This window comes from Dipodomys spectabilis, unplaced genomic scaffold, assembly GCF_019054845.1.
Source record: "Dipodomys spectabilis isolate Male_0828 unplaced genomic scaffold, ASM1905484v1 ptg000017l, whole genome shotgun sequence".
In the NCBI taxonomy this organism is placed as follows: domain Eukaryota; kingdom Metazoa; phylum Chordata; class Mammalia; order Rodentia; family Heteromyidae; genus Dipodomys; species Dipodomys spectabilis.
In genome coordinates, this window is record NW_024870694.1 from 17,851,462 (window position 1) to 17,862,875 (window position 11,414).

Consider the following 11,414-nt stretch of genomic DNA (forward strand, 5'->3'; position numbering starts at 1 on the left):
TGGACGGGTCAAGTGGCGCCCAACGTGGGGCTCGAGGCACGGTGACCTACCCGACGGGGCTGGAGACGGGGATCCCCAATCATTTAAGGGTAGAGACGCCCACATCGCATCACTCGTGCACCGTGGGAAGTCTTGAGGTAAGTTTTGCCATTCAAAGAGCCATGGGAAAGACGTTGTCTAAAGAGGCTTTATTTATAAAGGAAATGAAGGAAGCTCTTAGGGAGAGAGGAATAAGAGTAAAAAGAAAGGATCTTGAAAAATTTTTTTGTTTTGTCAGGGAAAAATGTCCTTGGCTAATTTTGAGTGGCCCGGACATTCATCCCCTTACCTGGAGTAAAGTAGGGAAAAATATTAATGATTTAGCGGCTAAAGGAGAAGAAATTCCCGAGGCCTTTTTTAGTTTTTATCGGATTATCAGGGACATTTTAAAAGAGGTAGAAAAGGGAAGAGATGGTGCCCGCTTATTGATTTTAACGGAGGACTATCTAACCAAGTCGCAATGTCCGTCTCGTAAAAGCGAAACTAAAGATGAAAATAACACCGCCGCTTTGCCCGCTTTGCCCGGCTCGTGTACTCCTTCTATAATAGACAAGCCGATCCCTGCGGCTCACTTAAGACCTCCTTTAATTCCTAACAATGAAAAGTCTGGGCCCCCCTCTGAGGACAAAACGATAATTGCCACTAAAAAGGCTAAAGAGATAGAGCCATCTCCACCAGCCAAACCTTATCAACAAATATACCCTGTTATTTACAAAAATCCCCCTAACGATGATTGTCTTGACCCCTCATCTGGGATAGATTTAGAAGAACAAGCAGCACGTTATGAGGAAGAAAGATATTGCCCTCAACCTGCCCCTCAGATTTATACACTTACAAAAAATCAGAAAACCAGGACTCTTAGTTGGCCCTCCCCTCCACCTTATGCAGACCCCTTTCTCCCATCTGCCCCAACACAAGAGATGTCAGAAACAACATCTCTTGTCCTTTCCGGGGCTAAAGGTCTCCTTAAAACTAAAGATTCTCTTTTAAAACAAGTCACAGAATTGAGAGACGTTCTCCATTTAAAAAAAGAATTACGCGACCTTACTTCCTAAATTCAAAATTTACAAGAAGATCTCACCAGCGAGACTATTAAAACCCCTCGCTCTGTTACCTCTGGTAAAAGGCCTTCCAGGACACCTCCGGTCTTAAGAGGCCACACAAACAAACCCAGACTTAAAAGCTATTGCAGTTCATTCGTAAAGGGCTGTCCATCATACAGGCCATGGTACTAACTCAACAATACCAAGTATTACAGGCAAATGACACACCTGCAAATGAGATAATAGCCCCTAAATTTTAAGATTAAAATTAGCCCAAAGAAAAATGGGGGAATAAAAGATTAAAAATTAGAGTTACATTTTACAATTGCTAACTGCTGGTTTTGCTTCTGTAAACTTGCTTGCGCTAGCACTGACCCTTCCCCTCCCTGGAAATAAATAAAAAGTTTCGGAGTCTAGATGTCGGCCTGGGACAAGCTCTGTAGTCGTAAATAAAGAACTAACAAGTAAATTCCCCAAGTGGCCAAAGGGGACCCAAGACAAGGAACAAAGAGTATGTTCCTCTGCATTCCTGTGTAAAAATTCTTGGTTTAGGGGGCTCAAGATAAGGACCATCTGGTGAGCCCAGCAAACTAGGCCAAATGTTAATCAATCACAAGCCTGTAACTATGTAAACTCCCCTCCAGGGTCGCGTGGAGGGGGGACGAGATCCGAGTGTCTCTGTGTTCGGGGGAGTTAAGGCACGGCCGGCCTCTCCCTTCTGAAGTTTCCCTCCTCATTTGTGCTCACTCGGGGACGGCGCAACGTTTGTCTAGTCTTGTCTGCGTCTGTCTAACGTTGATTGTTTTTGGTGTCTGTTTTGTGACTCTCAAAGAAATGGGTCAACAACTAACCATGCCCTTAAGTCTGACTTTATATCACTGGAAAAAAGTTTCAGCTCGAGCCCAGATTGTCAGGTTTTAGGAACTTGCTTGTTTGTCAATTATGAAATTGCCACTGACCACCTGCGAGTGGCCCCAGTTAGATCTCAACCTTGGGCCTTGGCTCAGGAGGTCTGAGCGTGGGGGATAACCTGTCAGTCTGAGGGGACAGCCGCTAGGGATTTTTCTTTTCCCTTGCCCCAAGATGACTGGGAATTCTCCACCACCTTGGAAGGCCCCTGGGTCAACGTCTGCAGGAATCTAAGAGAAAAATCCTCCGGAGGTGAGTAGGGGAGTTGAGTCCCCTAGTAAGTGAATGGTGGTGAGATGTCGCCCCATTCACTGAGACCTGATTTTGTCTTTGTGGCCACTTGTTTGTCTTGTTTAGTGTGTGTGTTCGTTTTATGTTTTCTGAGGTAGGGAAGATTTGGGTGAGTGTGACAGGCTCACTCAGCAGACTCTGAATTCAGCTTGCTGAAGGAGAACAGCACAGAGATTCAAAAGACTAATTAGTGAATTGCCTTGCTAGATAAGCAAGCTCTGGGAAAATGAAGCCCAACAAAGGTACCTGGGTTTAAAAGAAATACTGTCTTAAATTTTTGTTTAAAAACTTTAAAAGGTGTACGTACAACTGATTTTGATTTTTGCGCGCTTTAAGATCTGTGTGAGTGTTTTGTGTGTGTCTGTGAACGTGTTCAAAGATAAAAATTGTCAGCATGCTGTAACAATTGAGTGAGTTTAAATTTAAAATTCAAAAGGTTATGAGGTTTGGACATTACCAAAATTCTTTTTTAAAAAATCTTCGCATTGTTTTAAATGGCTTTGTAAAGATTCTTTAACTTGCAAATTAGAAAATCTGGTATTTAAAAACTAATATTTTAAAATGCATAAGACTGTTTATACTGTAACCAAGTTATCTGGCTTAACAAAAATGCATTGGCTGTTTGGGATCTAGTTCCCTTGGCTAAAATTTGGGGATAAATATTAAAAATTTAAATGTAAAGGTTAGTTTTACACCGTCAAAGATGTTACTTGTTCTGTCTATCTAAAACTGTGTATTTCATTCGAGAACCAAGAGATAAAAAAAAAGGGAAAACTTAGAAGCCAACAGAAGACCTATCTTTAAGGGTGAGGAGTGAACAAGCACAAGTGCAGTCCAGCTGGTCATGCATGGTGGGACAGGCCCTGGGAGGAGTCCACGCATGGTGAAAGAGGGTAAGCTGGCACAAACGCAGTTCATCTAACTCTAAAGAGTCAGATTGGGTGCGTGCCCATTCCATAGAAGGGGCTGAGTGGCCCATCTTTGTTCTCTCTCTTTTCCCTGCAGATACACACTGAAAACATGATGGTTAAAATGAGTGATGTGATGATCTGATTAGTATTGCTAAAACTTTCTCTTGGATGTGTTAACATTAAAATTAGAAAGGCCTTAAAAAGAGGGTTGAAAGTTATTTGTATAATGTGACTTGCTTTTAATGTTTTACAATTAGGATGCTTTTAAAAGTCATAAAGACTCTAAGTCTAGCTTTTTGGTTCAGTTATGATGATTGTTATTTTCGCATTAAGGAAAAATTGTCATTTGAGTTAAAAAATTTTAATGTGTGTCTGTTTTAAAACAAGCAACCAAGAGGCAATGAGTGACACTTGGCCTCAAGATTTCAAGGGATCTTTTCAAAATGCAAATGAAAACTAAAGTATAAAATACAAAAGGTGATTAATAAGAGGTTTTAAAAAAATTAGGAATGGATTTTTGGATATAAAGTTTAACTGTAAAATTGTTCTTAACATTGGCCTCAATGTGCACAAAGGAAAAATTAGGATTACCAAAATAATTGCTATTCTAGTTTGCTCTTATAGGTTTTTTAAGTTTCCAGCAAGCCCAAAGCAAAGCACAGAGGATTCTGTATTGTCAGATGTAACTTTGACTCTTAATAAGTTTCAGGTAAGAGCATGCTTAGAAGCTACTTCTATGTTGACCACCTTGTTGCTTTTAATTGGAGTAAAATGGCCTTTTGTAAGACTCATTGATCTGCAAACTGGTTCAAAGCCAGCCCAGGCACAAAAAGGTTCCTGTGAGACTGTCACCTCTATTCAGCCAGCAGAGTACTAGCCCTGGACTGAAGAGTTAGGGGACAGCATTCAAGCCCCGAGTCTGGGACTCAAAGTGGCAGAGTGCTAGCCTTGAGCTGTAGAGCTGAGGGACAGTGCTCAGGCCCCGAGTTCAAGTCCAGTAACCAGCTAAGGAAAATGCCAATGAGGCATTTATCCAGTGTAAAAAGACACTCCTGGGACAAGAGCAATGGAGGAGCATCCAGAGGCAGTAAGCCACTGCTTGGATGGCAGAAATGTCAGACCCTAGAGTCATTTTGTGGCCCTTCAAAACTGGTCAGAGCCGGGAGGTCATAAAAAGAGTTTGTAAGCATGCCAAATGTCCATGACCATCTACCTTGTAAGGGACAGAAACTTGCCAGTCCTCTGTAATAGTAAAAAGATAATGTTATAAAATGTGGGGGATAGTTTAAATCTCAACCCCTTTATGTGCCAATTGGCAGCTCTAATTGAGCTGACACTAGTTACATGAAGTTCATCTGCTCAGGAAAAAGGTTGTAAACCTGAGAGTGTGTTTCTATTGATATCATTGATATCTGTCTAAAGGCCTGCAAAGGTAACTTAGGCATTATTTGGGATCATTAGAGATCACATTCCTAAGCCATCTAGGAAGATGCTTTTGCAAACCAGAGTGCTAAACAAGCTACATTGCTGTAGCCGGAAAAAAGGTCTGTGCAGTTGTCAAAAGTTAAATATTGTTCTTAATGACATCTAACCCTGATAGCCTCTTTGTAAAATAGGCTAAAGTTATAGGTTCCTGGCTAGGTAAGATCAACGCCCCTAAAGTCAGCTTGTAAGAAGTTACGGAAGATGGACCTTCGCCCTTCTACCCCCATTTTTAAGATCAAGGGTCCAGAGTCAGAAATTTTGGAGAAATGAGGCAAAATAGATAAAAAAAAAAAAAAAAAAAAGGGTAGTAAAGAAAGCCTTGGGAAGAGAATTGGGAAAATTTAAAAAGTAAGGATTGCCTTTAAGACAAACCTCAAAAAGTTTAAGTAGGTAGCAGATGGTATGAGTATGTCTTAAAATTGAAGCTTACAAGTAAAGCTGGTATAAAATTAAGTTAACTATGATACACGAGTCAGGACTGGTGAAGAAAAAAAAAATGTAAGGGGCTCTGGTACTGTTACTTTTGTTACAATCGGACCTTGTATACTCAACAGACTGGTGTCTTTTGTAAAAGAAAAAGATCAGCGCAGTCCATCTATTAGTTCTGAGATCCAGAGGCGTACAGGCCGGTGGCTCTCCATATAGCCTAAGACAGGATGTTTTCTCATAACCTACCTTTAAAGAATTTGTTCTTTAAAGGAAAGGGGGAATTGTTGGGAGCCAAGAAAGTGTATGGAAAGATAAGATTCCTCCAGCCCTAAGCAAACAACATTTGGCTAACCATAAATATTCCTCCAGCCCTAAGCAAACAACATTTGACTAACCATAAATATTTCTCTTATCTCCAGCCCTAAGCAAACGGCGCCTGGCTAACCATAAATATTTCTTAGAAAGACTAGCACAATGGCCAAAGGAAAAGCATGACCCATCCCTGACCCCAGGAATTCTCACCCTTGCTTCTGCAAAACTTTTTCATTCTTTCCCTTCCCCTGTCCCTTCAGGTATATAAACCCTACCCCAAGCTCAATAAAGCAGACCTTGACGCGACTCAGACTGACTTTGTCTTTCTTTATGCGCTTGGTCTCGTTTCTCTCTCGCCCCCATTGGTTTTTAGGAGGTGCCTCCTTGAGCCTAACGAATAACTGAACCTGCTGGACGGGTCAAGTGGCGCCCAACGTGGGGCTCGAGGCACGGTGACCTACCCGACGGGGCTGGAGACGGGGATCCCCAATCATTTAAGGGTAGAGACGCCCACATCGCATCACTCGTGCACCGTGGGAAGTCTTGAGGTAAGTTTTGCCATTCAAAGAGCCATGGGAAAGACGTTGTCTAAAGAGGCTTTATTTATAAAGGAAATGAAGGAAGCTCTTAGGGAGAGAGGAATAAGAGTAAAAAGAAAGGATCTTGTAAAATTTTTTTGTTTTGTCAGGGAAAAATGTCCTTGGCTAATTTTGAGTGGCCCGGACATTCATCCCCTTACCTGGAGTAAAGTAGGGAAAAATATTAATAAAATTAAGATTAGATCACACCATCAATCAGTCCTCGCCTTTCCAGTAACTCAGAGCCAGACAGATAGGATCTCAGAGGGTGAGGAGGACGAATCAGAAGAGGAGGAAAAGGAGGATGAGGAACAGGCTGCTGGGAATGAAAAGGAACAACCCACCCAGAAAAAAGGCCAGCAAGAGTATAAGAGGCTTAGCCTTCGGTTTGTTGAAAAGCTTAAAAATGCATGTGCCCAATATGGCCCGACTGCCCCTTATACGTTAGCCTTATTAGAAAACCAAAGTGCGCGCTGGCTCACCCCTAATGATTGGAAGTTTCTGGCCCGCGCCACCCTTAGTGGGGGTGATTTTCTTTTATGGAATGTGGACTTTAAGGAACAATGTAGAGAGACCTCGCAAAAAAATTTGGCTAAAACATCTTCTAAAACCTGGACCTATACTAAACTTTTGGGTAATGCGCCCTTTGATACCAAGGCTAAACAGGCGTGCTTTCCTACTGGACTTTTGGCACAAATTCAAAACGCTGGCCTTTATGCTTGGAAGCGTCTCCCTCAAAAGGGATCAGCTACTACTTCCCTGGCAAAAGTTAGACAGAGGCCAGAGGAACCCTACAGTGACTTTCTCGCGGCTTAACTTGGCTGCAGAAAGGCTTCTTGGGCCTAGTGAAAGTGAAAGTGCCTTTGTTAAACATCTTGCCTTTAAAAATGCTAATCTGGCATGTCAAGATGTCCTCTGGCCACATAAAAACAAGGGTGACCTCTCTGAGTCTGTTAGGCTTTGTGCTGGAGTAGGGACCGCTCACACCATGGGGCTCGCCATAGGTGCTGCTTTTACCAAGGCATTTCAAGGTTCAGTCCCCAGCTGGCATATTTGCTTTAATTGTAAACAACCTGGTCACTTTGCTTGTGAATGTCCCTTGGGCAAACAAAGCCAAGGGGCAGTGCCCTCCAAAGCTACAGGTAGACCACTCCCTGCCACTCTTTGTCCCAAATGTGGTAAGGGCCGTCATTGGGCAAACGAATGTAGATCCAAAACAAATGCCCTTGGACAGCCCATTCTCTCTCATTTTTCGGGAAACTTCCCTCAGGGCCAGCTCCTGGCCCTGACTATCCCCCAAGACAAGCCCAGGGGCGATAGGGTTTGTCCCCTCCCAAACTCCGGTCCTACACAAGCCCCCCACCTCTCTCCACAATTGCCTCCTCCCAGCGGGCAACCCCAGGCAGTGCAGGACTGGATCTCTGTGCCGCCACCGACACAGTACTAGACTCTGTACAAGGACCTCAAATAATAGCCACTGGGACCCTGGGACCCCCTCCATCTCATATGTGTGCCCTTATTCTTGGAAGAGCCTCTGCTACCTTACAAGGTGTCCAAGTTTTTCCTCGTATTATTGATAATGATTATACAGGAGAAATAAAAATTTTGGCCACGGCCATTAATGGGATTGGAGTTATTCCAGCTGGAACTAGGCTTGCACAATTGAAACTGCTCCCATTAAATTCAGGGGGTTCTTCCACTGCTCAGACCACACCACGAGGAACTGCTTCTTTGGGTTCTTCTGATCTGTATTGGGTTCAGCCTATCACTCAAAAAAGACCCACCCTCACCCTGCAAATTGAAGGAAAGGTGTTTCAGGGAATTTTGGATACTGGTGCAGATACCACAGTTATTTCCCAAAAATATTGGCCACCACATTGGCCCCTTACCTCGTCCCTAACTGACCTTAAAGGCATAGGGCAGTCAAAAACCCTTTGGTAAGCTCCAGGGTTCTTAATTGGACTGACAAAGAGGGCAATAAAGGAACTGTTACTCCTTTTGTTGTTCCTGACCTCCTTGTTAACCTGTGGGGCCGGGATATCTTGACCCAGATGGAAGTTATCCTTGCTAGTCCCAATTCTCCTTGCTAGTCCCAATTCTGTGGTTACACATCAAATGCTCCGTATGGATTTTGTCCCTGGTACGGGTCTTGGAAAATCAGGACAAGGAATCGTTGAGCCCATCCAAGCTACCCAAAAAACAGATAAACATGGGCTTGGGTATTCGGATTTTTAGTATTGGCCCCTGACCCTTCTGTGCCCCATGCAGATAAAATCATTTGGGAAACCCAACCCCCTGTGTGGGTGGATCAGTGGCCCCTTACCCAAGAAAAATTGGAGGCTGCCTCCATGTTAGTACAGGAACAGTTGGTGGCAGGCCATGTAGAGCCCTCTACTTCACCATGGAATACTCCTATTTTTGTTATCAAGAAAAATCAGGCAAATGGCGCCTTTTACAAGATCTACGTGCCATTAATAAAGCTATGCGCCCAATGGGAGCACTACAGCCAGGCATTCCCACACCGGTGGCTATTCCCAGGGACTATTACAAAATGGTTATTGATTTAAAAGATTGTTTTTTTACCATTCCCCTACATCCTGAGGACAGACCCTATTTTGCCTTTAGCCTTCCTCGCATTAACTTTCAAGGCCCTATGCAAAGATTTCAATGGAAGGTACTCCCCCAAGGTATGGCTAATAGCCCTAGCCTTTGTCAAAAATATGTTGCCCAGGCAGTGGACCCTGTGAGAAAACGATGGCAGCGTGTCTATATATTATGTTATATGGATGACTTGTTGCTTGCTGCACCTGACACCCACAAACTTAGAAACTGCTATTTAGACCTTTATAAAGCCCTTACTGCCCTGGGACTACAGGTTGCCCCCAATAAAGTTCAAACACAGGATCCCTATACTTATTTGGGTCTAGAACTCCAAAATAATCAAATTCGGGTTCCTCAAATTCAACTTCGTTTAGACCATCTTCACACCCTTAATGATTTTCAAAAGTTGCTTGGAGATATTCAATGGCTTAGGCCATACCTAAGGTTGCCCACCAGAGTGCTTTTGCCTCTTAATGAGATTTTAAAAGGAGATTCTGACCCCTCCTCTCCTCGCGAGCTTACTCCCAATGCACGAAATGCCTTAACCCAAGTTACTGAGGCCATCGCCCAGCAGTTTGTTACACAGATTGCCTATAATCTCCCTGGCCCTCTTACACAGGGTAATGCTCAAGCTGATGCGGCCACTCGTTCCATTTTTCCGGTTTTTGTTGGGTCTGTCCAAAAGGCTACAGAATTACATAATCTCCACCATCTCCACCATCTAAATTCCCAGAGTCTTCGATTGCTTTGTAAAATTACTAGACAACAAGCACGGGAGATAGTAAAGGCATGCCCTGCCTGTGTTGTCTCCCTTCCTGTACAAGACCTGGGTGTTAACCCCACGTGGATTGCTACCTAATCAAATCTGGCAAATGGATGTTACCCATTTTCCTGAATTTGGAAAAACAAGATATATACATGTCTCCATAGACACATTAAGCGGGTTTGTTTTTGCTTCACCACACTCAGGAGAAACTGCCAAAGATGTTCTCTCTCACCTTGTTTTAGCCTTTTCTGTAATGGGAAAACCAGCCCACATAAAGACAGACAACGGCCCTGCCTATACCAGTGCCAAGTTTAAACAGTTTTGTGCTATTTTTCAGATTTGTCATACTACTAGGATTCCCTATAACCCCCAAGGTCAGGGCGTCATAGAATGAGCCCACCACACCCTAAAAACCTGGCTTACTCGCCTCAAAGCCTCTGCCTTTTCATTTGCCACTCCTAGGGATCGCCTTAGTCACACATTGTTCGCCCTTAATTTTCTAACTCTGGACAATGAAGGCCACTCGGCAGCTGACAGGCATCTGTCTGTCATGTGGCGAGACCCCCTTACAGGCAAATGGAAGGGCCAGATCCTGTTCTTATCTGGGGGCGAGGTTCAGCCTGTATTTTAGATCAAGAACAAGCAGCCCCAAGGTGGCTGCCAGAACGCTTGATAAAACAGGTGAATGGCTTATCACAACCCAGGGGAAGCCTTCCCCCTGAGGATGATGCCTTTTCTCTTACAGATGCAGCTAGAACTCCAGACGTGGACCTTCCTGTTTGAATTATTAAATAACAGATTAATCTCTTGTCTTCTAAGCCCATACAGGTTCATTACCATCGTCTTGATATGGCAGGCCACAGCACTGAGATCTAGGATTTATCCCAGGCTTTTAATTAGTGTTTTGCCATGAGCTTGTTCCAGTGGGAAACCCTCCCCCCCTTTTTTTCTTATTTAGAAAATCCTTCTCCTTATTCATAACTCCTGACCATTCAAGGGGCAAGACCTATTGCGCCCTTGCCGTAAGGGATAGGTTCGCCCCTCCTCCTATAGGCCCCTCTGCTTGGGGGAGGATGCACCTGAAAGATTAAAAATTGACCATTACCATTACTAACTTGCTAACTGCTGATTCTGCTTCTGTAAACTTGCTTATGCTAGCACTGACCCTTCCCTTCCCAGAAATGAGTTAAGAAGTTTCAGGGACCAGATGCCGGCCCCAGGACAAGGTCAGTGGTCGTAGATAAAAAACAGACAGTACATGTTCCTCAGTTCCCATTTAGAAATTCCCCAGACAGGACCTTGAGATAACGACCACCTGGCAAGACCACAAGCTAAGCCAAATGTCAACCAATCATAGGCCTGTAACCATGTAAACCCCCCTTAAACCAACCATGGGCCAGTCATTTTACAAAGAGTGTTACAAAATTTCCCGCGTGGCAAAGTGATTGTTGGTATATATGGTGATTTGTAACCGCTGCTCGGGGCTCCCTGTCTGCTCGGGACAGAGAGTCCGTTTGCGCAAACGTCAAATAAAGTCCTCTTGTTTATTGCATCTCCCGGCCTGGAGTCTGAGTTTTTGGGGCGCCCTCCCATTGACGAAAGTATCCTAGGGGGCTAGGGTCTTTCACACCTATGGGAGGAAGAAAAAATGCTCAAATCAAGGGTGCAGGTAAGACTGCAGGGGGATGGATCCGCGAGATCCCAAAACCCAAGACCCCTGACTGGCAAGCTCTGGTGCATGACGGTTGGCATGCATACCCACAAGCCGTCTCCTCAAAAAACATGCCAAGGCCTGTAAAATTCCCCTCTCCGAGTGAGGATGCTCACTCGGGAATGGAGAAAAACTCTGGGCCCTTAGAGGAACAGAGCCTCTGTCACCCTCTTAAAAGAGCAGCCAACAATTGATGGTCAATTTTCTAAATAAGAAAGGGGGAGATGTCGGGAGCCAAAAGTTGAGTCTCTCAACATGATAGGCTAGACTATCGCACTGGAACATCTTGAGGCTGAGTTTACAGAATCCGAACTTTTCACCCTGCCCTAAGCAAACACC

General features: G+C 44.0%; 1 long non-coding RNA gene across 1 annotated transcript; it reads left to right on the plus strand.

The window, feature by feature from the left end:
- The first annotated feature begins 2,938 nt into the window (after positions 1-2,938).
- On the plus strand, positions 2,939-10,195 carry LOC122098250. The gene is made up of 3 exons (XR_006145701.1): positions 2,939-3,175; positions 5,793-5,967; positions 10,110-10,195. It is a non-coding gene; the product is annotated as an uncharacterized LOC122098250 (long non-coding RNA).
- Positions 10,196-11,414: the final 1,219 nt, after the last annotated feature.